The sequence below is a fragment of the Suricata suricatta genome, chromosome 11, assembly GCF_006229205.1.
Source record: "Suricata suricatta isolate VVHF042 chromosome 11, meerkat_22Aug2017_6uvM2_HiC, whole genome shotgun sequence".
In the NCBI taxonomy this organism is placed as follows: Eukaryota; Metazoa; Chordata; class Mammalia; order Carnivora; family Herpestidae; genus Suricata; species Suricata suricatta.
In genome coordinates, this window is record NC_043710.1 from 13,367,459 (window position 1) to 13,374,393 (window position 6,935).

Consider the following 6,935-nt stretch of genomic DNA (forward strand, 5'->3'; position numbering starts at 1 on the left):
AACTCAGTCACCCAAGTGAGATTCCCTGGAGCCATTTATTTTGTGGCTTTCATCTTCTAGAGGAGAAAGTGGAAGGAGATTAATAGATGGTAAAATCAATTTTTCTGATAGATGCTAGATTGTAAACTTTTCATTTAAGTTGAATTTTTTGTTTTGTTTTGTTTGTTTACAAACAAACAATTAAAGGCATCAAAGTTAATTTTATTTCCCCCATCCTTTGGGCAGAATTCAGAAATTCAAACTCTCTGGAGAATAATTTCACATTGTTAGAACTGTTGTACTTGGGGTGCCTGGGTGGCTCAGTCGGTTAAGCCTCCGACTTCGGCTCAGGTCAGATCTCACCTTTGTGGGTTCGAGCCCCGCATCAGGCTCTGTGCTAACCGCTGGCTCAGAGCCTGGAGCCTGTTTCCGGTTCTGTGTCTCCTTCTCTCTCTGCGCCTCCCACTCTCATGCTCTGTCTCTCTCTGTATCAAAAATAAATAAAACATTAAAAAAAATTTTTTTGATAAAAAAAAAGAACTGTTGTGTCAACCCATTAACTTTTCAGTTCTGTATTGTATATAATTATTTTAGATGAATATACATAAATCTACAATATAATTTGTATTAATATTTATATGCATATTTAAACATACTAATTATATTGCATAAATGCATGACAACACATGCATATGACTCCTTGTAAGTGTATGTTTCCAATGATATTAGACAGCTACCCATAGCGAATTGTAACCCACTCGATTTTCTGTATTTTTTCCCTTAGCTGCCACTGGCTTTCTCTTTAGCTCATTATTTATCATCAACTTGGGGATTTCAACATTTCTGCAGGAAATTTTTTGAGTGGGTAGGTATATTCTTATCAGCTTCTACCAAACCACACTACTTCAGCTGTCCACCGAGAGAACACACCTCGTGTTCTTTCTTCCTGTCATTCAGAAACTGATTTTTAAAAATTTTATCACATTCGCTTTCTCCTGACAAGTAAACTAGTCCTTTCCATCACTCTGCTCTCTACCTGCTTGGACACTTCTCTATTTTGTGTTCTGGGAGCGATTTCTTGTTTTCCAGCATATAGCTCTTTCGTTTACATTGCTCAAAGCATGTTTTGATGTTTGAAAAATATTATTTATAGGTTTTATTTGCTCAGTTTGGTCACTTTGCTTTACTGGTACAGAGAAATAATTGGAAAAGCATGCTAATATTATTTAGTATGGAGTGCACTCTGGAAGGTATGCTAGCCTTTTCAAAATAATGTTCATGTTATTCTGCAGAAGTGCCCTAGAAGATGGATGAAATTATTTCCATGTCTCAGGAGACAGTTAAGTTTCAATGAGATTAAGTCACACAAAGAGTCTGTGTTGAATATTGATTAATGCTGTTTTCATGGTTCTGTTTTATGTGTTTGGCTGATTGATTGAATGTTAGTCCACTAATTTCTAGCCATGTGAGTTTTATCAAGTATTCATACCTTGTGTTGTGTGACTATAAGGAGAGAATGCATATATGCAACTTAGGACATAGACTGGTAACAATAAGTGCAAAATAATTGATACCAGCAGTATCAGTTATTAGCATATTTTGAATGATTTTCTAATGTGATTTCCTGCTTGTGTCCTTATAACTCATTCTACTTCACTGAGGAGTTTCTTAGTTAAAATTGGAATAGCAAGGGGCGCCTGAGTGGCTCAGTCGATTAGGGGTCCATCTCTTGGTTTTGGCTCAGGTCATGATCTCATGGTTAGTGAGTTTCAGCCCTGCACTGGCTTGATGCTGACCACAGGGAACCTGCTTGGGATTCTGTCTACCTCTCTCAGCCCTGCCCCTGCTCACTCTCTCTCTCTCTCTCTCTCTCCAAATAAATAAAAACAAACTTTTAAATATAAGGATAGCCTGTGAATTGTAATGTTGCATGTCCAAGCAACTGGAGCACGTGCTATCCAGCTATACATCTAACAAGCAAATCAGGTTGTGTTCTCCCACAGCCCGAATCTGCTTTAAAACTGTGGTGTTTGTTTAATCAAAGATAGTTTGGGGCTCAGGGCTGGCTCAGTCAGTACAGCAGGGGACTCTTGATCTCAGGGTTGTGACTTCCACCCTGCACTGGGGATAGAGATTACTTAAAATACGATCTTTAACAAAAAGGAAACTTTATTTCATACATCAAATATATGTCTGATGAGCTTATACAACTGTATTCCACTAGATACCCCATGTGTCTTGTTCTATCCCTACAGCTGAAGAGAAACGAGTAAGTAAATTTATGATAAACGTCATTGTGGTAACACTCACTTTAGACAAAACACTTCCTGAACAAAAGAGCTCAGGGCATGTTTCACTCTGGGATATCATATATTCAATAAGTGTATTAACAAAAGCAAAAAAAAAAAAAAACCCACCAATAACAGTAATAATGGATTGGGTACAACTAATTCATGCAATTAGCTTTTGAAAACAATATATTTGCATATGCTTTTAGCTATTTTTCATTCATTTTTATTTATTTTATTATTTAAAAATTTTGATGTTTATTAATTTTTGAATGAGTGGTGGAGAAAGAGAGAGAGAGAGAACTGACAAGGGAGGGTCAGTGGGAGAGGAAGACACAGAATCTGAAACAGGCTCCAGGGTTAGAGTTGTCAACACAGAGCCCCATGTGGGGCTCGAACTCACAAACTACTAGATCATTACTTGAACTGAAGTTGGACACTTAACTGAATGAGCTACCCAGGTGCCTCTAATTCATTTTTTAATGAAGCATTACTAATGACATTTTTTTGTTAAGTGTGTGTCAAAATAAAATATATTTTTATTTTTACATGCTGTTTTTCAAGTTTGATTTTAAAAAGAAATATTTTATAGCTCTACCAAAATAATGAATTCTCAGTAAAAAAAAATTCCTTTGTATACATACTTAATGTTAACCATTTTATACTAAAATATGGCTGACAAATAATATTGCATGTTAGTTTTGAAACAGCTTCTGAAATGATTTTAAGAGCCTAGTTAATTGCTCTCTCTCTATAGAAGTTTGTCTTCAAGGGACTTATACGTTGGCTACATTAGGGCCAAACTCCTTATGAGTTCTCAGTGTCCACCAGCAACATACAGACTATTGGCTCCATGTCTTTCCATCATCTGGTTTATCACCATGGGCAATGTGACAATCAGGGATAGGACAAACTAGTTTATTTTGATGCTAAGCAATTTAGGAAGTCTTGTATTTCAAAGACACTTAAGAAGAGTCCTATCTGGTGTAGAGGGCCCTCTAATGCATCTATTCTGCCAGCTCTAAGGCAGCCAACATTCCTCTCTATCCTAAGGTGAAAGAGACTCTTCATAATGACTGTTGTGTATTCTGTAGAAATGCGCAGCCAAAATTATCAACAGGGATGCTGGATACCACTCTTTGAGTCATTTCCCTGTCCCTTCCACTTAGCCGTCAGTGGGCAGAGATTGGAGTCTTCAGGAAAGGAGAATAGGGCAGATATTTCAGTCCTGAGCCAGCTTTGAATTGGTAAACTCCCCAAGTACTTGCTCTTCACACCCAGAATGAGCACTAAATAAATTGCTGGGTTGAACCTACCTGTGTGCAGAGATCTGCTGAGACCCACTTCTAAGGTCCTGCAGGAGGTCTTCTGAAGAGTTTTACAAGAGTCTGGAGTCTCTAAACACCTGTACATGAAATAGGCTTGTTTATGGCTCCTGTCCCCAGACATGAACACAGGAATTTCCAGGTAAACTTCTGACTCCCCAGGGAAAGAAAGACCAAACACTTAAACACAACAATTGCTCCCCCAGAGTAAAACTGTGGGGTTAGCCTAGGGACACAGGTAAGTGATCATACTGAGTAATAATCATGTGCAATGATTCCACCCTTTGTGTGTGTGTGTGTTTTGATTTGTTCCCTTTATTGGTTGGGAAGTGGGGTTGCTGGCCCTTGGTGGAGAAAATCCAACAATTAGGAAGCACAGGATTCTGGCCCCAGTGATTCATTTTACCATGAACTCTGGGAATACAACTGAATGCAAATCTTCCATTCAGGTGCCAGGAACAAACCCCGGTGTATTTGCCATGGAAAGCATGTGATATACAGCATGCATTCAAAATGTGCATCACTATACTAAGACTAAATATCGTTTTCTCAAAGTCAGATCCTCTTGTTGGCTTTTAGTTAAGATTATTCAATGGAAATTGCATTTTTCATAAAAACTTGTGATCTCTTCTCAAGCATGTAAAATATTGTGTTCAATATTGATAACGTTTTTCCTTTACTATTTGTATGGGATATTCTAGTCTGTATGCTTTACAAAGGAAAAGTCATGTTTAAATATTTTGGTTTTGTATTAATAACTTCTAAAATAATACCCGAAAAATTTTTGGCCACCAATAGCTGATGAATGATGAATAAGTAAATGAGTGAACCATCTTATGGGGTGCATTCAATTTCAGCTCAGGTCATGATCTCATGGTTTGCGAGGTGGGCCCTGCATCAGGCTCTGTGCTGACAGCCAGCTAAGAGACTTGGGTCTGTCTTCAAGTTCTGTGTCTCCCTCTCTCTCTGACCCTCCCCTGCTCACACTGTCTCTCTCTGTCTCTCAAAAAAAAAATAATAAAAATAGTAACCATCTTAGAATTAAGAAATAAAATATGGGGATTTTTTGTGTTATACTCTATTTTTAATATGATTTTCACTTTGGTAAAAAAAAAAAGAAGAAACTGTGACACCTTGCATAGCATCCTCTACAATATTTACTACTTTAGGTCAAGACCCATTGTTTCTTTTTCATCTTGGCCCATTGTAGGCTATACAATTATTGAAGTAACAGACAAATTGTGGACCCCAAAGAGGAAATAAAGATTTTCACAGATATTAAGTTACTCATTGCAATGAATTTAAATACTTGAGGCTCTTTCCAGAGTCCAGTTATCCACACAACGTCTGTGTTGTTGTTTCCTCTCTAGTGTCATTTGTCAATTGTCTATCATGTGACCAAAGATACTCTGTACCCTGCTCAGTTAAGAGTACTATCATTCTCTCATCAGCTCTGCCAACTTCCTCATCGATTTAGCATTCCCTCAATGTTGTAAAAACTTTTTTAAATGTTACTCTTACATTTTCCATTGTTATTGATGCTTTATGTTACATGTTGATCTCTTATTTAAACTTATTGTTTATTGCACAATAGGTATTGTCCATTTCCTAAGTTGTGAGTACAATGTATAAACTTACTTTTGTGGATAAAATTTAGGATAAGACAGGACCTTCCTGAATCATAAAATTTCACCTTTCAACATATTTGTAAGAAGCATTAATACACACATCTACATATGTACACTAACACACAGTGATATGTGTGTAGGGAATTATAATACAGACACCATACTTCTATCCGTAATATTTACCAAAAAAGATTTGTTTTTAATGGCACTATGTGGTTTTTCTATCTTTATGGTATAGTTTTACCATGTAAGAGTCATTATTTATTTTATTTTTGAGAGAGAGAGAGAGACAGACTGCAAGCAGGAGAGGGTCACAGAGAGATGGAGACACAGAATCAGAAGCAGGCTCCAGGCTCCAAGCTGTCAGCACAGAGCCTGATGCAGGGCTCAAACTCATGAACCATGGGATCATGACCTGAGCCGAAGTCAGACGCTTAACCAACTAAGGCAGCCAGGTGCTCCTATTTTATTTTATTAAGTTTATTTATTTTGAAAGAGAGAGAGCATGAGAGAGGGAGGTGCAGAGAGAGAGAGAGAGAGAGGGAGAGAGAGCATCCCAAGCAGGCTCCTCACTGTCAGCACAGAGCCCTATCCTGAGCTTAATCCCACGAAACATGAACTCATGACTTGAGCCAAAATCAAAGATCAGATGCTTAAGACTGAGCCACCTATGTGCTTCTATCTTTCATCATTATTTTAAGGTAACACTTTAATTACATATAAGCTGAATATCCACTAATCATTGTCCCCATTTCCATTCCCTCCACCTAATCTAGAGAGAAAGTTATTAACTATACACAGCCTTTTTCTCTTTTTCCTAAACTTTTTATTTGTTTTCTATTGTGATCAGAAAATTTAAAACTTAATAGAAGATCTATATTCTTGGTCAAATATTTAAATACACAATGCAATAATGGTGATCATAAACATAATGTTTCATAACAAATCTCTAGCACTTAATCATCTTGCATAACTAAAACTTGATACCTACTGCTTATCAACTGTTTCCTCCCTCCTACAGCCCCTGACAACCACCATTGTACTCTCTGATTCTGTTATATTATTTTCTGTACCTTACACAGATGGCCTAGTGCAGCACTGTCGCTCGCTTATTTCACTTAGTATAATGTCTTCAAGATTGATCCATATCATCTTTTGTAAAATACAGAATGCATTTTCTATATATTTCTCTATGTTATGGGTGGGATGTAGAACTAAAGTTGATTTTCCAAATTTTTATAGAATTTGTTACATTCACTTATTATTTTAAATCATTTATTTATAGATATTTTTTCTTTAGTTAATCATAACATTTACCAAAAAGATTTGTTTTTAATGGCAGTATGTGGTTTTATTTTATCTTGATGCTTTGTATTTCCTATATTGGTGAACCACCTACAATGTCCAATACGTATTTAACACGCATGATGAGTCTGGGTCTCCTAGCCTTGGGGCCAATCTCAGAAGATAAGTGTTCAGTGTTTCAGTTTTATAGGTTTTTCATTGGTTTTCAAATGTAATAATATGTACCCGTGATTACAATATTATACATGTATTTTTATTACCTTCAATACCTTTGTGTTCAGTCTATTTATTCCCCCATACATAAGATTTTTATAGATGTCATTAATAACACTGATTTCCTTATTCTGCTCAAGTTGGCAGTATAATATAATTTGTACTTGAGTTTTATCATAAACCTATTTGTTTTCTTT